This window comes from Meriones unguiculatus, chromosome 18 (genome assembly GCF_030254825.1).
Source record: "Meriones unguiculatus strain TT.TT164.6M chromosome 18, Bangor_MerUng_6.1, whole genome shotgun sequence".
Taxonomy (NCBI): Eukaryota; Metazoa; Chordata; class Mammalia; order Rodentia; family Muridae; genus Meriones; species Meriones unguiculatus.
In genome coordinates, this window is record NC_083365.1 from 36081789 (window position 1) to 36102023 (window position 20235).

The 20235-nt window shown below is 46.3% G+C and overlaps 1 long non-coding RNA gene across 1 annotated transcript in view; it reads right to left on the reverse strand.

Annotated features, from left to right (window-relative positions):
• LOC132648955 (uncharacterized) overlaps positions 1-20235 on the reverse strand; it is a 57325-nt gene that overhangs the window by 12363 nt on the left and 24727 nt on the right. Inside the window, exon 2 of the long non-coding RNA XR_009587354.1 lies at positions 15281-15433. This is a non-coding gene — a long non-coding RNA (uncharacterized LOC132648955). The remainder of the gene's footprint in view (positions 1-15280; positions 15434-20235) is intronic.

Consider the following 20235-nt stretch of genomic DNA (forward strand, 5'->3'; position numbering starts at 1 on the left):
ACAGGCTTGGAGTTCAACCCTAATTAGGTTGCATCTCAATGCAGAGAATCCTTAACGAACGAGGACATCTAACAACCCCGACAAGCACTCTGCTGGGACTGGGGCTGAAGTGAAGGCATGGCTTGGCCACACTCCACTGCCGTGGAGCATAAGGGGCCCCCATGCTCACCTGGAAAAGTGCTCAGTCATCTTGGAAAAAGAGCAAATGGAGTTTCCTCAGACTGAAATTCTTGGCCACCCTGCTACCCCATAGCCATCTGGGTGGCGTGTGGATAAATGAGAAGAGAAGGGGCAGGAAGCAAGACCCTTGGAGCGAGTTTCAGCAAGTCGAGGCATCCTTTGCTTTGTGCCCAGCATAGCTGCCAACACTGGCTTTGCTCTCAAGCAAGATAATTGCAAGGGCGTTATGAACACAGAGGAGGCAGGTGTTACAGACTGAGTTCAAGTCTCCATTCATCCCTTCCCCAGGCCCGTGACTCATGACCGGTTACCTACTCTCTCTGAACCATCATTTCCTCATCTATAACATGAGAAAAAAGTGCTTCCTGGGAGGGTCAGATAAAATGAAGTAAGTGGTTCTCAGATTGTTGGTTGCTACCGTAAGCCTTACTTCTTCAGCCACAGCTGTCCTAATCCCCTAAATTCCTCAGTCTACCCTGGAACAACGTGGTAGAGTTTTGGAGACCCCCATTGACAGACAGGTGAAGACATGCGCCCAAGGTGGCAGAGCAAGGGAACCAAAGGAAGGATTTCACATCAGAGCTACCTAACCCAAATCTTGTATTGGCCGTGGGGTTGCAGGTCAGCGAGACTGATGCTAAAGACAGAATTACAGATTGAACTGATTGACACTTGGGAATCATGGACCCTTGGACCCATGGACATGTCCCAAGGTCACCAGAGAGAGTCAACTCAAAATAGGCTCTGACTATGTGGGATTAATGGAAGGAGCTTCCTGCTCAAGGCATCTTTCCAAGCAAAGCCCCAGACAGAACTTCTACCAAGATCACTCCATCATTTCATACTGCCAGTTCAAATCCATACTCAATGGTTTTGTCTGCAACTGTTTCAGATCCACACTTCCAGAACCCAGAACCAGGAAATGCATGTACCGGTCATGCAGGTACTAGAAGGATGACCCACGAGGGCCTGTGGATCACTTATAGCCTCCATACAAACCTGCACAAACTCACTCTCAGCTTCGGCTCTGCCTTCATTCAGAGCACCCTCCCAACCCATTCAAGTTTCTTCCTTATGTTCACAAATTAGATGGTCCTTAGTCCACCCGTAGCTCCATTTTGTAGCTTCCCTTTGGTCATCACTGACATTCTCTTGGAGTCTCTAATGCCATTTGTTTGATTTACTATAACCCGCCCCCCATATCCAGGTTAGCCCAGCATCTCCCCGCTGCCTGAGAATGCCTTATCCTATTACCATAATTAACTGGTACCATGCTAGAAGGCTGAGCCAGAAGGCAAACTCTTGGGTGGAGAAGATTTGCCAAGGGTTGCAAAGCATGAGAATTGGAATAGATAGAACTTGGCACTTAAGCCCTCTTCTCTCTCCATAGCACTTTATTCTGCAAACCCATTAGCTCTGAGGAGTACATCGGCAGTCCAGAAGATACTAGTCTCTTGGAATCCACAACGATTCTGCAGTCTTGCTGTTTTCTGTTGTCAGTTCCAAAATGGTGGTTCCTCTTCTCATTGTCAAAGCGTCTTATTTTATACAGCACCGGGATGATTTGCTCTTCTATGTTGTGATAATATTCATATTAGCCAATCTCTATTTATATGGAATCAACCATGTTTTAACTATTTTAGGCACAGCCTCTCATCTAGCCCAAATACACAACTTTGAGAGAGGATGTATGACTGTCGCCATCTCATGGGAGTGGATGGTAGGCTCAGATCCTCATGCATCATGGGTGCCTATCATAGATTACTGTTTGAGAGCCTCGGGCCCACGTGCTGTGGGAATCTAGAGGGGGAGAGGTGGAATCCAGCCAGAGGACAAAGCTAAGAAGTTGAGAACTTACCTGGGTGCTGGAGGGTAGACGGGGACAGAGGAAATAAAGGAGGAAAGATTTCTGGACAGAGAGAACATCACAGAAGATGGTACCAAGATGGGAAAGGACAGAGATTGACGACTAGTGCTGGGACTGGCACACAGCAGGTCCTTGGAGCTACTTGTGGCATTACATTCTGCTGTTCCATGAATTTAGCCGCAGCAAATGGATCTCCTATGTTCAGACACAAGAGGGAAGCAGCAGCACGAAGGGGAAGGGTGGGGCAAAGGCCTGCTGCACACACGTGAGCCACCCTGTGAAGTAGCTTTCATGAGCACCCTCTGACAGACAACTCCACAGATTCCCAGAGAGCTAACTCACCCAAGAAAGGTCAAAAAGACAATATTCAATAGAAGCTGTATTCAGATATGGCCCTATCTGGCCCCAGCGCCCCCGGGCGTTCCCTCCCAGCCACTCCGAGGAAGTCAGGCCTGTCTTTTAGTCTCCACCAGCTCCTGTTTGGACTGATCCTGGGTCTGGTACAGATCAGGTTTGGTTGGACCTGATCGTTTCCTTTAAAAAGCTACCGTTTTCCACCTTGTTGGCATTTCTGCATGAGGTGCAGCAAAGTCAAGATTCGGGGTGTCCCTGGGGAGGAAGGAGGCCATGCAATGCCTTTGGGCAGACAAGAAAGCAACCAGGTAGGAGGCACTGCTGAATCCAACAGGGAAAGCCATGTGGCTTCCAGCGAAGTCCCAGATGGGAGCCTCCCAGGAGATCACCCCCTTCCTCCAAGACTGCCAATTCAACATCTGTGTCCAACATATTGGCCCGTGAATATTTCAGACCCACACTCTCAAATCCAGATGTGTTTGTGTCATGAACTCTATATTCTGCTAGAAATTACTGAAGTCTACAAAAGGAAATTAAGCATCCGCTCAGGCAGAAACAGACCAGTGACCCAAAATGTTCCGTGCATGTCTCAGGTTTGGGGGGCTGACATTTAGAGACATTGAATACCAGCTCCCACCTACCCCCTGGCCACTGTATCGTCACAGGAAGTCACGTGCAAAGGGGTTGATGTTTGATTTCAAATTTAGTGCCCTGTGGAAGGATTCTGAGCCTGGAAGTCATCCTTTGTGCCACGGCTTTCAGATCGTTCAACAGCTTGGAAGCTTCCTAGTTTCCAAGGATTGCCCCTCTAGCCATAGAGAAACCACTGATGGGAACTCAGGTGCAGTGCCACAAAGCTCTGATTCACAGAAGGGCCACCTGGGGGGGGGGAGGGAGCTTAAAAAACACTAGTAACACAGTCCCTACTGGAGCATCTGGAGGCGAAACCTCAACATCAAAGCGTTTCTTCCCCAAGTTCCCCAGCTGATTCTAAGCCAAGGGAAGGCACTGAGAACCCGTGTTGCAGTCATGGCCCCATCTGTGACATGTACTCCGCACCTGCTCTAAGACAATCTAAGCATAAGGCGGCAAGGTGGGCTGCCGAGGGGAAGAGGGCGAATCCTCAGTGTTACCTCAAATATTTCCACCTCAGCCCTCAGACCTCTTGCTGACGGCTGTGACTGCCCTAGACGTTTAGGTACTTTTTTTTTTTAAAGAAAGCCTTTCCATTGTTCTCTGACAGCTTCATGCATGCATATAATGCATCCTGTTCACACCCACCTCCACCTTCCCACTCCCCAAGAACACTCCCCAGCATGTCCCCCTTCCCCTTCCCTCCATCTCTCCCTCCCTCCCTCTCTCTCTCTCTCTCAATACTCTTCTGGGTACAGTTAGTAATGCCTGCTGCACGCTGGCTGCCCCCATTGACTTGACATTGTGCATGCATCACGCAACTACAGTGAGCTCATGAATGCAGTGGCCGTGCCATGTCCAGAAGATAACATTTCAGCACTCCTTCCCATCCTCCACCTGCTCTTCCGCCATGTTCCCGAGCCCTGTGTGTTGGGGGGAGTGCTTGATAGAGACACCCCTTAAATGGCTCAGCACTAATGGGAACTTCTTCCCAGCACTTCAAACGGTTATGAGCCCCCTCGTTGCTGTCCACCACAGAACAGGGCTTCTCAGCCAAGGCTGAGCGTGGCGCTGATCTATGCCTATACACACAGACATTTAGAATTCGGTTCAACAATGTGTTCATTTAGGAAAAAAAAATAGTGGTCAGTTCCCCTCTAGGGTCTATGGCCTCCTGAACAACAGGCTTTTGACTAGGTTGAAACAGGAGGCATGAGTTCGCTCCTGCAGAGCGGGCCTCTGATCTAAGCAGAAAGTGACCGCAAGGCCCATAGCCTCCACACCGCTATGGCACTGGTGGATGCGGTTTCAGCCGTAGTCCAGCGGTGGATCAAACCACTGTCTCTTCTCTCTCCCAGCAGCCTGCACAGCACCATACAGCTGTAGACAAGCCAGCCAGCTGGGAGAACGTTGTTGGGCCAGTTCCCTCTTGATTTCTCTATGCCCTGCAACCAAAGTGTGTTCACTTCAGCAGCTTCTTCTCACCATCTAGTGATGCTGGGCAGCTAAGATAAACAGGAACAGCCTGTGCTGCTTGGAGGTCCCTGGGGCCGCCCGGTGAACAGGGAGCGCTTCTGTACCCAGCACTGAGATTTTCACTGACTAATCCACGTCTTCTTGGGGAGGCTGTCTATCCAGGCGTGACGCTTGTAGTAAAACTTCTTCTATTCTTTTTTAAATTTTACTTTTAAAAATCAGCTTACCGAGCAGTTGGCTTTCATGCAGGTTTCTCACATATTCATAGTTGTGGTTGACTGACCCCATTCCCTCTTTCCTCTGTTTCCCCTTCCCAATTCCCACTCAAACCATTAAACATGAGGGAAGGGGCTACAGCTGGGATACAAAGTGAATACACTGTAATTAATATAAAGAATAAAAATAAAGAAAAAACATAACACAACTGTAAAAAAGAGAGAGAAGAAAGAAAGAAAGAAAGAAAGAAAAGAAAGAAAGAAGGAAAGAAAGAAAGAAAGAAAGAAAGAAAGAAAGAAAGAAGGAAGGAAGGAAGGAAGGAAGGAAGGAAGGAAAGAAAGAAAGAAAGAAAGAAAGAAAGAAAGAAAGAAAGAAAGAAAGAAAGAAAGAAAGAAACTCCCAGGGCATGAGCAGGACACCTTCAGGAGTTAATGGAGGGAGGAGCTTCCTTGAATGTGGGTGACGCCATCTGATGAGCTGGAGTCCTGGACTAAAAAGAGGGGTTGATTAGGGAATCACGGAGTCCTGCTTCTTGGTCCAATGCGATGTGAACAAGCAGCAACCGGCGGGAGGCAGTCCCACCTTCACGCACCTCTGCCGTCATGCTATGACCCCAAATAAAATACTTCATCTCTTAAGTGGCTTCTCGTCAGATACTCAGTCACGGCAACTAGAAAAAAAATAATCAATAATCTGGCCGTAAGTGGAAATTAATTTGTAAGAACAAATAGAAGTCCTGGCTTTTACATTGTGACTGAAATCAGGAGTCTAACCTGGACTAAAGAGCTTTGAAGACACATGGACACTGTCTTTTGACTAAGAGACTTATAGGACAATAGGGAATGAAGTAACTTCTCACTGTATGATGCAGGGCTGTTCCTTAACTGCTGGATGCAGTTAGTATTCATTTACACCACTGGAAGTCTGTGTCCCACGTTCTAGAAACAGTGCCGGAGGTGGGCCCTCCTTGGAAGGATGGTCAGTTTCCTGGAAAAGATAGCAGAGCTTGGGCAAGGGCAGTGAGGGGCCCAAGTCACACTCCTCAAACCCGGCTCGGCTCTTGCTGGTAGTTTACACTGAGCAATGTCCGCAGGCAGAAACCTGTGGGAGCCTCCAGTGGGAGAGCCTAGAGGCGGTTTCTGCTTCTGCCACGGTGACCAGAGAAACTGAAACCACCACACAAGCCGCGCTGTTGCTGGCAGACCTCACCGCTCCCTAATTTGCTGCGCTAAATATTATCCCTGATGTCCCCCACAGACTGAGCTTTTATCTTATCACCACTTGGTAAATATTGTGATAAGTTGTGGGTTTTTGCGACCACAGAAGTAACTTTTTCGTTTATGAGAAGGGTGGCCAGAAAAAAAAAAATCACAGTGGCGTGAGCCTGGAAGCAATTACATCTTTGTTATTTGGAAGCTTGGCCAGATGTCAAGGGAGTTTTTATAGCCAAAGCAGTACTTTGTTTTGTACTTTGGGTGTTTTGTCCCCCCAAAGTAATCCAAAAACTAATGTACCAGAAGAAAATAATATGTTTGTATAGTATGTTGTGAGAACTGAGGCTAATTTTGGAGGGAATACCATGGGAATCATTCCCTTATCAATAGAAAGAGGTGGTGTATTTTTAAACTTGGGTTTGAATAGCTCTCCTTGGTCAGCGGTACTGCTAAGATGGGTAGCAGAAGGGGAAAAAAAACTGAGAAAAGTCTATTTCTTCATCGTATATGTGGGTATATAGTAGCGCATGCAAAAACACACATATTGTATATGTGGTAGGTGGGCATATAGATGGTAACTATTTATAATAATTATTTAACCTGCATCAACAAGGTAAAGCACTCTAGAACTCCATTTCAAAATAACAGCTAAAGGAACACTGCGGTAGGGTTGCATTTCTCTCCCTCATTCCCCAAAGCAGCCTTCTGTCGTGCACTTGCATACACCTTCTGAGATACAGGAAAGGGTCTTACATTTTCAAGCCCATTTTAACGTCGCCTAAGCCCAGCGTATACTGGGGAGTCCTGAGAACAACCCAGGACAGTCATTTCTAGAACCTGTGAGAATCCAGTAGGTCGGACAGGCTCTTCTCTACACCTAACCACCGTGGCTTAAAGCATCAGGCCCAAAGGCACTGACATTTTGGCTAAAGCCAGGCAGCTTTTCTCACCTAGGATTTGCTAACTTGTCTACAGCTTGTCAGTTGCATTTGCCGTGTCCAGCTCAACTGACCTTGTTTGCGTTCTTAGAAGTCTGACTGTGTCTTTAAGAGCGAGGGCAGTCGTTGAAGGCACAAGGTTGGACGCAGAGATGGCCAGGCCACGCCTTTGTCCTCCCTCAAGAAGAGCTTGGAGAGAAGGCAGGCCTCAGAGACTGGTTTCATATTCTGTCTGCAAAGCGTAGATGGAGAAGCGTTCACATCAAAAACCATTCACCACGTGTCGTGGGTGACAGCGGAGATGGCCAGCCCAGGCTTTGGTTTCATGGAGTTTATCCCGAGCTGACAGATCCAAGGGAGCATAAAAGACTCACCAAAAAGCCTAAGACTTGGAACCTCCAGCGCAGTCCTTCTCAACCTTCCTAAGGTGCCCGTCCTTCAGTAGAGTTCCTCACGGTGTGGTGACCCCCAAACACAAGATTATCTTTGTTACTACTTCGTAACTATAATTTTGCTACTGTTATGAATCGTAATAGAGATATTTGTGTTTTTGCGGAGAACCCTGTGAAAAGGTTGTTTGACCCCCCAAAGGAGTTGTGACCCACAGGTTGAGAACTGTCACTCTACTAGTTTCTAGACCGCCCTGAACATTTTCATTATGCTGCCATTTTATGTGCTGTTTTGATTAGAGTATATACTGACACACACACACATGTTCTTGTGTTTAAACACTTGATCCCTAACTGGTGTTGCTCTTCAGGGAGGGCTGTAGAACATCAGAATGTGGGAATATAGGACTTAGTCAGGGGTGAGGCTTAAGTCTGTAGTCTGGCTCTACCTCCGGTCTTTTTTTTTATTTTTATTTTTTTTACACAATTTTTAATATGTGAAACAAGAAGAGGCTTTGGCGTTGCTTAGCTAGATTTTCACTTTTTAGTTTTGTTTTGGAGACACAGTTTCTCTGTCCTGGACTTGCTTTATGGACCAGGCTGGCCTCCAACTCGCAGAGATCCTCCTGCATCTGCCTCCCGAGTGCTGGGATTACAGGCATGAGCCACCATTCCCAGCTTGCCTCCAGTCTTATCTGTTTCCTAGTCAGCCATGATGTAACGGAGATGCCTTGACAGGTCAGTGCCACCACAATGGACTGTGTTCCCAGAAACCATGTGCCATAATATATCCTTCCTCCCTTCAGCTGCCCCCCAGTGACGAGGCATCCTAAAACCTTCCATCTTCGTAAAGACTTTGAAGGTAGAAGTTATTTCTATTCCACAGATGAAGAAGCTGATGCCTAAGGTTACAGGCTCCCCAGTCCCAAAGTCCGCCATCTAGTCTTCCTGTTGTCTTTCATTGCTAATGTATTCAGACTGTTTCACACAGGACACAGAGTCTCATCCATCCAATGACTGTGGGAAGCTAGTGGCCCCCTGTAAATCTGCAGTGGGCCTGATTTATCCACCTGTAGTATCTGGCCCACAGGCGATGGTTTGTTTCCCCCTTGGGTTGTATGAATTGCTGTACAATTAAGACGCATGCCTCCCTTTGTTCTGTGGCATTTAGATGTTACAAACCTTGGATAATTTTTAAGCAAGGCAGCAAAAACCCTCCACAAATGATTTCACTTCAGGAGGAAACAAAAATCTATTGGCAAGGAAAAAACGATGACTTGTCATAGGCGTGCATACTATTTTTTTTCCAAATTCATGTTTTCACTTATCAAACAACATGTGAGTATGAAATCTTTTGTAATATCCATTTTGGAGAATTGCCAGCAATATTATTATGGCATAATACTCTCATGTCATTAAGGAATAATGTTTAGATCCTGGGGAGGAGATGTTTAAAGATACTGCTTGCAGGATGCTGACTCATGTAAAATTTTTCTGGATTAAATTCTTAAATCCTGTTAATAATATAAAATCAAGGCTGGGGTTGTAGTTTACTTGGCAAAGTGCTTTGATCCCCAGGACCCACATGGAAAAGCCAAGTATGGTAACACTCATTTGTAATCCCATGTGAAAACACATATCCATGGGGCCCCTTAGCTAACCAGCCTGGTCTACTTGGTGAATTCCAGGGCTGCAAGAGACCCTGTCTTAAAAAAAAAAAAAAGTTAATGATGTGTGAGGAATAATATCTGAAGTTGTCCTCTGGTCTCCTCGCGCACTTGTGTGTACCACCACGCACATGAACACACACAAAAGTTTAAAGATTTATTTTACCTATGTGTATGTGTAAGTGTATGCCACATATGTGTGGGTGCATGTGGAGGCCAGAAGCAGACACCAGGTCTCCTGGAGCTGGACTTACAGGTGGTTGTGACTCACCTAATGTGAGTGCTAGGGTGCATAGGAAGAGCAACTGACAAGCTATCGCTTCAGCACCTACTCCATAACAAGAGAGAGAGAGAGAGAGAGAGAGAGAGAGAGAGAGAGAGAGAGAGAGAATGAAAGAAAGATGTGGGAAGTACTCTGGCACTCATTTGAACACCTGGAGCTCCCCTCCGCTGACTACCATGGTGGTTGGGGGCATTGATTTAAGACCCAAGGGTGGTCTCTGAGCAGTCTAGGTCAATGGCTAGGGTATCCTTTCTTCCTGTTCTAGGAATTAACAACTTGGTTCTAACCCTGTCAGAACACGGCCTTCCGCTGGCCACAGCAACTGGCTCTGGAATATGCCTGCAGTCTCACTGGGCCAGTGAGATGGGTGGAGAGTTGTGAGGGGTAAGGATGCTTTCTTGCTCCTAAGAGAGAAGCAGAGGATGAGCCTCCCTCTCTCTCAGGGTATCTGCCGCTTGGGATACAAACCCTGGGACAATTATAGAGACATCAGTCATCACCCTTAGAGACACTGGTATGCAGAACTGGATTCGGAAAATAGCATCTCCACACAGAGTAGTGGAATATTACTGTAGGCCACCTGAAGGCTGCTCAGCGATTAGGTGCTTTAATGCATGACGTCACACTTTCCTGTTGCGTATGCTATGAGCATGTGTGTTATATCTAGGGTGTCCTGGCCAGCACTAGCCATATCAATTCTCTTGGCATAATTCCAACTTTACAATAATAATGCCACACACACACAATACATACCTGAGATCATCATTTAACTCCATGGATAGGAATCTAAGACGCAAATCAAAAAGGGTCAAAATTCCTCTCCCTCATTACCCAAACAGCCTTTTGTTATGGATTTAAATAAACCCTATAGGAGTGTTTTTTTGTTTTTTGTTTTTTGTTTTGTTTTTTTTTTTTTTTTTTTTTTTTTAGTGTTCAAGTCCATTGTAAGGTATATGTTAGCCTGATCCCAGTGGAGGAGAATTTGCCGGGTGGTTCTAGAAATGACAGAGTTATTTATAGAATCTGCAGAAACCCAGTGCCTCAGACAGCATCTTTTGTAAACCCAAAATGTAGCTTTTTATTATTATAGGCTAATAAATGGAGTAGATAGTTTTCAAAAGAAACACAAACGGCCAATAACCGTTTTTAAAGGTGTTCAGTGTCCTTAGTCCTCAGGGAAATGCAAATTAAAACTACTTTGAGACACTTCCTCTCCCCAGTCAGAATGGCTGTTAGTAAGAAATTTGACAATAAAAGTTGGAGAGGATGAGGGGAGAAAGGACCCATACTGCTCCTGGAGAGAACATTGAAAGCATCCTGGACATCCGTTGTGGGGGGGGGGGTCTCAAAATATACAGAATAGAACTACCATACAACCCAGCTATTTCACTCCTGGGAATATGCGCACAGAATTCCACCTTCTACCACAGAGTTGTCTGTGTATCCATGTTCATTGCTGCTTTAGTCACTGTAGCAAGGAAATGGAACCCACCTAGATGTCCGTCAAGAGATGAAGGATAGAGAGAATGTGGTACGTTTACACAATGGAACCTTAGCCCAGGATGTGCACGTGTGCGTATGCGTAACCGGCTCTCACTTGGGTGTCAGTGGCCAGCTTCAGCAGTCACATTCACATGACCGTTCTGAGTGGCATACCCCTCCAAGCAGAGGGGGATGGGAACAGGTTCCCAGATCTGGAAACATGCGGAAATATATCCCTTAACAGCCCTCCAGGGTTTCACAGCTCAGAAAGTTGTCAGAAGGAAGGTTTGGAGCATTGACACAGGCAGCCAGTGACATAATCCCTCCTTTTGGAACTGAGGTGGAAATTAGACCACTCTAAGGGTAGCGTGGGACCGATTCCAGTCCATCCTGTTGGGGGAGATCCCAGCTCCTAGAATGTTGGGACTGTTTGGGAGAGATGAGAATCTCAGAGACATGGACGCTGTCCTCGGAACATGCGAATCTGTCACAAATGGTCTGTTTTAAGGAAGATGAAACTCTCAACCCCCCCCCCCCCCCATGGAAGAAGTCAGTGAAGCCGGAAAGCAAGGGAAGGTCCGGCAGGAAGAGCCTCCGCAGATCACATGCCCAGGTCTGGCCACTAAATGGGAAAACTCCACTAAACAATAGCGGCAGGTCAGAAAGAATGATGTGATGAGCAAGGCAGAGGCTGGCAAAAGCAAACGCCTGTCCCCTGGGAGCAATCGCTCTCCCCAGACATCCCATTCTAAAGAAAGCTTAATTAAATTTAATGGATAAGCCTCTCTCAGTGCTAGGAGGCATTTTAATGTGGTATTTCGGCTCTGGGTGGACAAAAATCAGTCTTCCTCGCCTCGCTGCTCTCTCGGAAATGAAACAAACTTCCCGATTGGCACCATAACTCTCACGATGGCCTAGCATCCTCCTCTCTGCCAAAACAGCCCTTAAAACACCTGAGAGAGACATCACACAAACACTGGGATGCATGAGTCAGAGGGGAGCTCCCCGTGGAAGGGACATTGGTATCTTGACCGTCTTGGTGCTTCCAGGTGTATAGCCTAAGAGCTGGTGTGAATGTTATTTGAAGCAGAAACAGAAAGAAGAGAGCAGGGAGGGAAATAAACACGGAAGGAAAGAATGGAGACAAGAAAAATTCATTGGCTAAGAAGAGCTATAGGTGGAGAACGTCACGTCTCAGATAGAGAGCAGGAAGATGAGAAGGGGGGTTGATGGAGAGGAGGATGTTAGGGAACTGCATTTGGTGCCACCATATTGATCAGGCAATATATCTTCCATCCTCTATCTATGCTCCACTCTAGGTCCTCTTTTACCCCTGAGACTCAGGGAAAGTTGGCTTCACTCCCAGGTGGGTCTGCTTGACTGAGGTTAATTCCATTCTCTCTCCACAGATTGGTTCAAGAGTGATTGCATGACTTGGCTGAGTCCACAGTATGCAAGGATAAGGTTTGCTAGCAGGCTCTGAGAGAATATCCTGAAGTGACTGACTTCCTTATTTCAAAGCCCGGAAGTATTGCTTTTGCTCTATGACTAGTCCAGAATGAGGCCAGCACATGGGACAGGGGAATGGACTTAACCCCCAGGAGGTAGGTAGATACCCTGGATAAAATATGTGTTGGAAGCCCATCTGACTCCTAACCTCAGTTTCAGGGAGTCTTGCAACAACCTCGGTTTTCTGGCCAGTGTAGGTAGAATTTCCAGTGAACTACAACCAAAAGGATTCCAGGTGATCGAGCCTCAGTGATGGTTGCTCTTTGAACCACAGGCAAGGTACCATCATTCTCCAGCAGGAGCTGAAGTTGTGTGGAGGGAAAATGAGAGGACACTCCAAACCACAAGGACATTAGCAGTGACTCCCTAGACTGCACCCTTCACCCAGGTCTTCCAGGCCAAACCTCACCTTGTCTATATTGGTGCTCATGGGAAAGGAAGGTTAGAGTTCCCCCAGTTCTGCTTCTGGTTGTGTGACTGTGAACTGCATGCTGAAGGGGGGATGGGGTATTTTGAAAGGACTCTCATCTCGTACAGTTCTCAAACAGAACTTCTGGGTACATGAAACGCAAAATGACCCAAAGGACAGCAAACGCAACAATACAGACAGCACCAGTAAAGGCAGTGCTGTCGTTGTCATCTGGTCCATCTGCACTGCTTTCTAAGGTTCTGTCTACACACTGGGTGGTGATGACAGCTGATGTCCTGAGTAAGCATTTTACTTCACTGTACAGTGATGGCCTCCCTCAAACGGCATAGCTCCTACTTCACCCTGCCGACGTCTAAGGCAGAGTTAGGGTGGCTAACAGTAAAAGGCACAGCACAATGAAATGTTGATAGCACAAAGGAGGAAGGCAGGAATTTATTATATCAGAGAAAACAATGAAAAGCAACTGCGAGGAACTTTTGTTTGCTTGCTTCTTTCCTTTTGAAAAAGATTTTTTTTTTTTTTTTTTTTTTGCTCTATAGCTCAGGCTGTCCCAGAACTTAGCATGCACCTCAGGGTTGCCTCACACTTGTGACAGTCTTCCTAATACTGGGGTTACAGGCATGAACCACCTCATGTAGCAAGGAACTGATCTTTGAAGCCAACATTATGCCAGGAGATATAAGAGTTACAAAAAAAAAAATCTACAGCAGCAACAAGAGGAGAAAGATTAGTCCTAGCTTTGAAAAATTTCACCGGAAGAAGAGATATTTGACTGGGGCTTGAGTGAGGTTGGAATTTGACAACTGGGGGCACGTGATAGCCAGAGCAAGAACATAGTATCGTAAGAAAGGGGGAGTGTGCCTGTCATTCAGTGAGAGTTAGAGAGAGAGGGCATGAGGTCGTGGAGTGGCGCCGGAGGCAGTTGAATGCTGTGCTCTGGATTTTAAACTTTATTCTGTGGGAAAGGAGGAAAAGCTACCGGAAGTCTGTAGTAGGAAAATGGTGTCAACACAGCTATTGACTGAATAATCCATTTGGGTGTGCCTGTTCCCAGGGTAAGAACTGAAAGTGTACTTGCGTGATCAACTCGAACATTTCCATCAGAAAGTTAGCTTTCTCCTGTGCCATTCCTTGTTCACTTGACAATTTTTCATCACATTGGTTCTAAGTCAGTTATTCCCGAAGAAAAGACAGAAATTCATCATCTTCCCCTTTATGATTTCCTCCTCTGTCATCAAACACATCAGCAGGCATGAGTTTTATCATAATTCAATTCACGCCTTCCACCCACCTTAATTACACGCGTTTCCACTTGATAATAACTCATGGGAGTATTCTACAAGACCGGGGAAGTTAGACTTCTCTTTGACTTAGCAAACTCTCCCTAGGGAGAGTTCCTCCAGAGCTACACAGGGTAGGAAGTTGCCTTGTGTTGTTTTTCTATGAGCAGGAGGAGTGCAGCCTGTTGGTGAAGGCCCAGGATTCTTCCACTGGGTGAAACCATGGAACTCCATTCTGGAGGCTCCACTGGAACCAACCTTTGATCTGCAATGAGGGCAAGAGCTATCAAAACAATTTCCAGCCAGCAACCACCTCCAAGAACTTTGCATCCACTCACCCAAGGCATCAGCCTTGATACCGGTCACTATAGGTAGAGACCACATGAGCTGAAATTGGATGCTTGTTCAGGAGCGGGATCCCAAGGTGCATCTTGTTTGCCTCTGAACTGGCCACTACTCCTTAACCCAGCCCGATGCTCAGTCAACCATCTGTCTAAAGTTAGCAAAGGCTCTCTGAAACAGCATCTTGTAATCCTCCAGGCTGAGTCAGATACCCACCCCTCCTCTGCGTTATCATACAATATCCACAGGTTCTAGTACCTATCATCTAGATACATGAGATTTGTGTCTATAATTTGATACTGTCTTCCTCTTGACTCTATGAGAGAGATGCCCTTTTTACTCTCTTCATTTTAGTGATGAGGAGGATGAAGCCAAGCATGGTGAAGTGACTTTTCCAGAGTCACACAGCCTGGGAGTACTGGAAAGGGCTCGCTTTCACTCCTTTTGACTCGGAGCCTTAGTCGTCAGTTCTCTGCTATAATGTTACTTGGCTTCTGTAAAATGTCATGGTGCACCCATGTTACTTCCTCTCCAACTGACTCCACCTCTAGTTTCTGAGGACTTTCCGTTGCGAGTCAACTCCATCCTGCTCTTATCTCTGTCTCCCTAGCACAGCGCAAAGTAAATGGCTGGAGCTTAACCAGCCAACAGCAGCTGCACGGTGAGGGCTTGAGATCAATGACAGTTTCCTCTGGGAATTCACCGGTTTGTGTAAGACCTGCATCTTAATGCTAGTGGGAGATGCATTGTTTCTCACAGAGGGGGGAGCCCTGGTCTACCTGACCCCTAACTGAGGAGCTCAGTCACAGACATTCTCCCCCTACAGCAGATGAACCAGGTGAGAAAGAATTTTCAAGAGAACACGGGAAAAGAAAAAGAAACATATATTTTCTTACCCTTTTCCTCACATAACTACATCTCCAGCATGCCTTGACACATGCTCTTTGTTTTTTTGAGTAAAAGAAACCCATTTCTGAAGGCACGTGCCTGAGTCTTTGTCCCAGTGAGGACAGTTGTTACCTTGCCTCCACTGGCCGGCAAGCCCTCTGCCTTGCGTGGTGCGGAAGCTCTCCAATCCTGGATCCCGATCCCCCACAAGGATGAACTCCAGGGCAATTCTTACCAGCACTCCCTTTTCACCTGGATGACATCCTCTGAGTCCAGCAGGGCATTCTGGGTAGGAGGACAAAAGGAAGGACATATAGCATGATTAAGCACCACACGGGAAGTTGAGAGCTGGCAGCGGTGTACATGGAAAGAGAGAAAGCTGTAGCCAACAAGGTAAGAACAGGACTTTGGAGAACTTCTGGGTGGGTTTGCTTTTTTTGTTTGTTTGTTTGTTTATGTTCTTGCAGAGCTCTGAAGTTTTCTCTTCATTACCTCAAATGATTCAGAGTCAGGGGACACTTGCTACTTCCAGATAGGAAGGTTCTGGGGAAGAAACAAAATAGGAATGGCACCCAGTGGGGTGACCCAGAGCAGTGAAGGGGTGCTGGTTATGGAACATAGATCAGAACCCTGTTGCAGAATCCCAATCAGAGACGACCGTGGAAAACCTGAGTTACTCCCAGGCTCACCCCGAGGGCTGAGGACACATTTCTTCCCATTGTTGGTTGAAGGCTCTAGTTCTCAACCTTCCTAACGCGAGACCCTTTAATATAGTTCCTCAAATTGTGGCGACCCCCAATCATAACATTATTTTTGTTTCTACTTCCTGACTGTAATTTCGCTACTGTTATCAATCATAATTTAAAATCTCATGTGCAGGATACTTGACACCTGATCCCTGTGGAAGGATTGTCAGACCCTCAGAGGTGCTGTCACCCGCAGGTTGAGAATCTCTGCTCTAGGCACAGCAGCCTTCAGGGCCAGCCGCAGCTGCCTGCGGGATTTGAGAATATTCACGCAGTTCTGAGTTCTGAGTTAAAGACCCATGAGGTCTTCTTTAGAGTGCCATGCTGCTAATTTTTCCTCTTAATATAAAATAGATCATTTGGAAGGGATTATAATAATTTTGATTCCTGGGATTCTGGAAAGTACAAGGGAGGGTGAATGCAGAATTTGCTTATGTCTCCTTCCCCACAGTAGGAGATCCAACGTGTTTTAAAGAAAAATTTTGCTGTTTTCATTGAGACAGGGTCTCCCTATATATCTTCCTTAGGCTGGTCTTAAACTCACAGTCTCCCCAAGTGCTAGGATTACATGTGTATGCCCTTTTACCTGGTGCTAAAGAGAGAAATTCTTGACTTGGGAGAATCTCAGATTTTACAATAGGGATTGGGTATCAGTGTGCCACATGACGTGACTGAGCAGTTGACATCTGCATCTTCAATGGGGGAAAACAGGGGACAAATCCTGGGTTTCTGAGCTGAACCACCAGTACCCCCAACCTGGAGAAGCACAGCCATTCATCAGGATTCTGGTTACATAAGGCTTTGTATCTTAAGGCCACTGTGTCATACTTGGGTAGCTTGGTTTGGATGGTATGTTTTTGCGCTTTGTTTTGAGGTGTCTCTGTGTGTGTGTGTGTGTGTGTGTGTGTGTGTGTGTACATATTTGTGTGCATGTGTACATGTGGGCGCAAGTGCAAGCCAGAATTGGGCATTGGGTGTCTTATATTTTGAGGCAGGATCTCTCACTAAACCCGAGCCTCGGCTTTGTGGCTAGACTGCCTGAGCAGCGCACTCCAGGTATCCTCCTGTCTCTCCTTAGCACTAGACACAGGTGTTGTCCACACAGCCATCTCCTCAGTCCCTGGACGAAAGTTTTGGCAGCCCCTTCTGTCCAGGAGTTTGGGTGGCATCATGTCTTAATGAACAAGCAGGAAAATGGGGCGTCAAAAGCAAAACCAAACCCCTGAAAATAAGTTGTCCCTGGGAGTTCTGAGGTTTGTGAAACTTTGAAAGTGAAAGGAAAAGAGACGTGATTTTTTTGTTCAGGGAGGTTTTCTTTCTTCTTCCCTCCAGCCCCATCCTTCCATTCCCTACAGCTCCCCACCAGCGATTCCTCCTAGGTGTGATAAGCTGTTTGGTGACAACCCCAAGCCGAGAGAGACAGGAAACAAGGCACAATAAGCATTTCAGAACACATCTCACAACGTGATCATCAACATGTAATAGGAGCCCGGCTTGGTTAAATAAAATGTGAAAGCCATATTAACGACCCCTCGGCTGTCCAACACAGCATTTTATTTTCCGTTCCAAGGAGGCAGAACGGAGGGCCAGCAAATAAATTATAGATGAAACCCCCATCATATGTTTATAAATACACTAACATTAGCATTTTACTTCCTCATAAATCTGCGGCAAACATTCAGGCACAAGATAGAAAGCCCTGTAAAACAATGATATATTCTCTGCTCCCAGGCGCTGACTAGTGGCCCATTCACTCCTGGCGCCGTTCTTTGAACACGCTCCCTCCGCTCATGCCCCCTCATTTAAAAATCCATTTTAATTTAAAGATGCGCGCGAGGCAGTCCTCGTGGTACATTTACTCAGCCTAGTTATACATCACGGAGCAAGGAAAAGAAAATTGTTTCATCTAGAGATACGGTTCAATGTGGTCACCCACTGAACAGCGGAGTAATTACCATATCAGGCCCACTCAAAATGCACTCAGGGTGTTCTGTGACCTATCATCTGCTAATCTGCATGGTGAAGTATAGCTTCATAACTATAAATTGCTGACTTAATTAAAACCAGGACCTTTCTGTCATTTAATTACAGGGAGAAAGGTTATTGCTTAAATGCAATTTTCCAAATGTGATTTCTTAACAGTTATTAACTGCTTCACCATCATTTATTGTTTCAGATTTTTCAATTTGAAAATACTCCCTGTGACAGAAGTAATGACTTCATGAAAAACTCAATCTAGAGGGAAGCCAGCCAGCCCATTTGTTTCTCCTAAGCGAGCCGACAGGAAACTGGAAAATGTCACCGGAGGGTCCCGGGATGAGACTCTTCCTCCCCGGGGAGTAATTAAAACCCAGGAGGTGGTGGTGAAGACGGGGTGAGGTGTTCAGACATTTTAAAGGTAATTCCCCCCTCCCCCCCCCAGCTGACAGGTGTGTTTGCCTTTTACGACGTGAGCGGGGTGCTGTGGAAGTTAACCCTGGGCTGTGCTCAGGTCAGCGTCTGGTGGTGGGAGCCGAAAGGAGACAGAAGGGCCAGGCCTCAGGTTGGTCACCTGACTGGCACGCCCCTTGACTGTATAGGTGCTCTTTGCAATGTATTTCTGCAGCTAGAATTTTGTCTTCCAGGAAGGTAGAGCCCACCGCTAGATCGGGCTTGGTGGAAAGCCACACCACCAAGAGAAGAGCTAACAAGTTCTTGTGTCCGTGCCCTGCTTTAATCCTTGACTGTCCGTGTCTTCTCTCTTTCTCTGTTTTATTGGAAGTTACACACATAAATCCCAGTGACTGGTGAAATTGGCCATTCGGAGAACCTGGACAGGTTAGTACCCGCCATGTCATAAGTTCAGTATCAGGGGGTTTATATACTTTCCCTGTGCCTATGGCTGCCAATGGCTGCCTGTGACACCGGAGACAGATCTTCCACTATGTGTTGAAGTTCTAGCTCCTGCCTGACGCACGAGGCTGGCTGTGATAGAATGCCTCCGCCTTCCCTGAACCCTAAATGAACAAGTGTACATTCTCTGCCAGGACCACAAGTCCCCAGACAGGAGCCTCCTAAAGTTTTCCTTTTGCTTTGGAGAGGGTTAAAGCTGATGCTGTCCAGACGGAGAAGCAAAAATCCTCCAAACTTCTGTGTTCTGTAGCTGTTTCTCTTGGCTTTATTCATTGTGGCAGAAACATAAAAATGAGTAATGGGGACATCATAAAATCTTAATCATATTATTAATAATCCCTTTGCTCTCCATCAGCAACGTGCTTTGCTGTTCTCAAAGTGTCTGCACACACTTTACCGATTTCAGTTCAATTAAGCAAATATTTTAGTAACACAAATACCAGGAAGCCTTGAGTCCTTGACCATAGTCAGTTGGGGTCAATCACCTGTTTTCTAGCCTAGTTCTAGAAGGCACAGGGAAGAGGTTTTAAAGGGACCCACAACTATCCCACCACCTTTTCCTTCTTTTGAAACTGAGTTTGTTGTTTGACTGTCTTGTGCACATATATCATGTATTCTCATGACTCTCTCCCCACACTCTCTCTTATGGCTCTCCATTCCTGTCAATCCCTTCCAGTCCCTCTCTCTGGTGCATGGACTTTGGCTTGATTTTGTGACCCATTTAGTTTAACCAGGGGCATCTGTGTGACCACTGGATTGGAGTGCCCATTGGAGGCTGGTGGGTACGCTTTGGGGCACACAAGTAAAAGCAATGGGTTCCCAGTGCCTGAAATCATCAGTAGCACAGATCAACAGTGAAGGGTAGAAACCCAAATTCCTTCTCCGTTGTCCAGTCTGCCTGACTGTTGGCAGGTCTGTTCTTGGACAGACCCAGCACAAGCACCTGCAGCTGCTATGAATTCATGATTGCAAAGGTTGTGCCTTATCCAGAAGATGGAATTTTGTAGCCTTTCTCTATTTTGTTTTGTAAGAAACAGAAACACATTCAAATTCCATCAAAGAGACTACATGTGAAGTTTAGTATGAACATTCAGAGCTTTCAGTGAACATACCAACAACCAAACTACAGCCCTGATTCAAATGGGCTGGACCAGAAAAGCTGAGGCTCAAGCATGGTCTATATCATGCTCTGTGCCATGCTCTATGTCATGCTCTGTGCCATGATCTGTGTCTTGCTCTGTAACACTGCTGCACACAGCCTCCCATTACCTGTGCTGCTTTATAGGTCGTAGTCAGGGTTTCATTTGCTGTAATAAAATACCATGACCAAAAGCAACCTGACGAGGAAAAGGGTTTATTTCATCTTACACTTCCAGGTGACAGTCCTTCACTGAAGGAAGGCAGGACAAGAACTTAAGCAGGACAGGAACCGCAGACAGGAATGCAAGC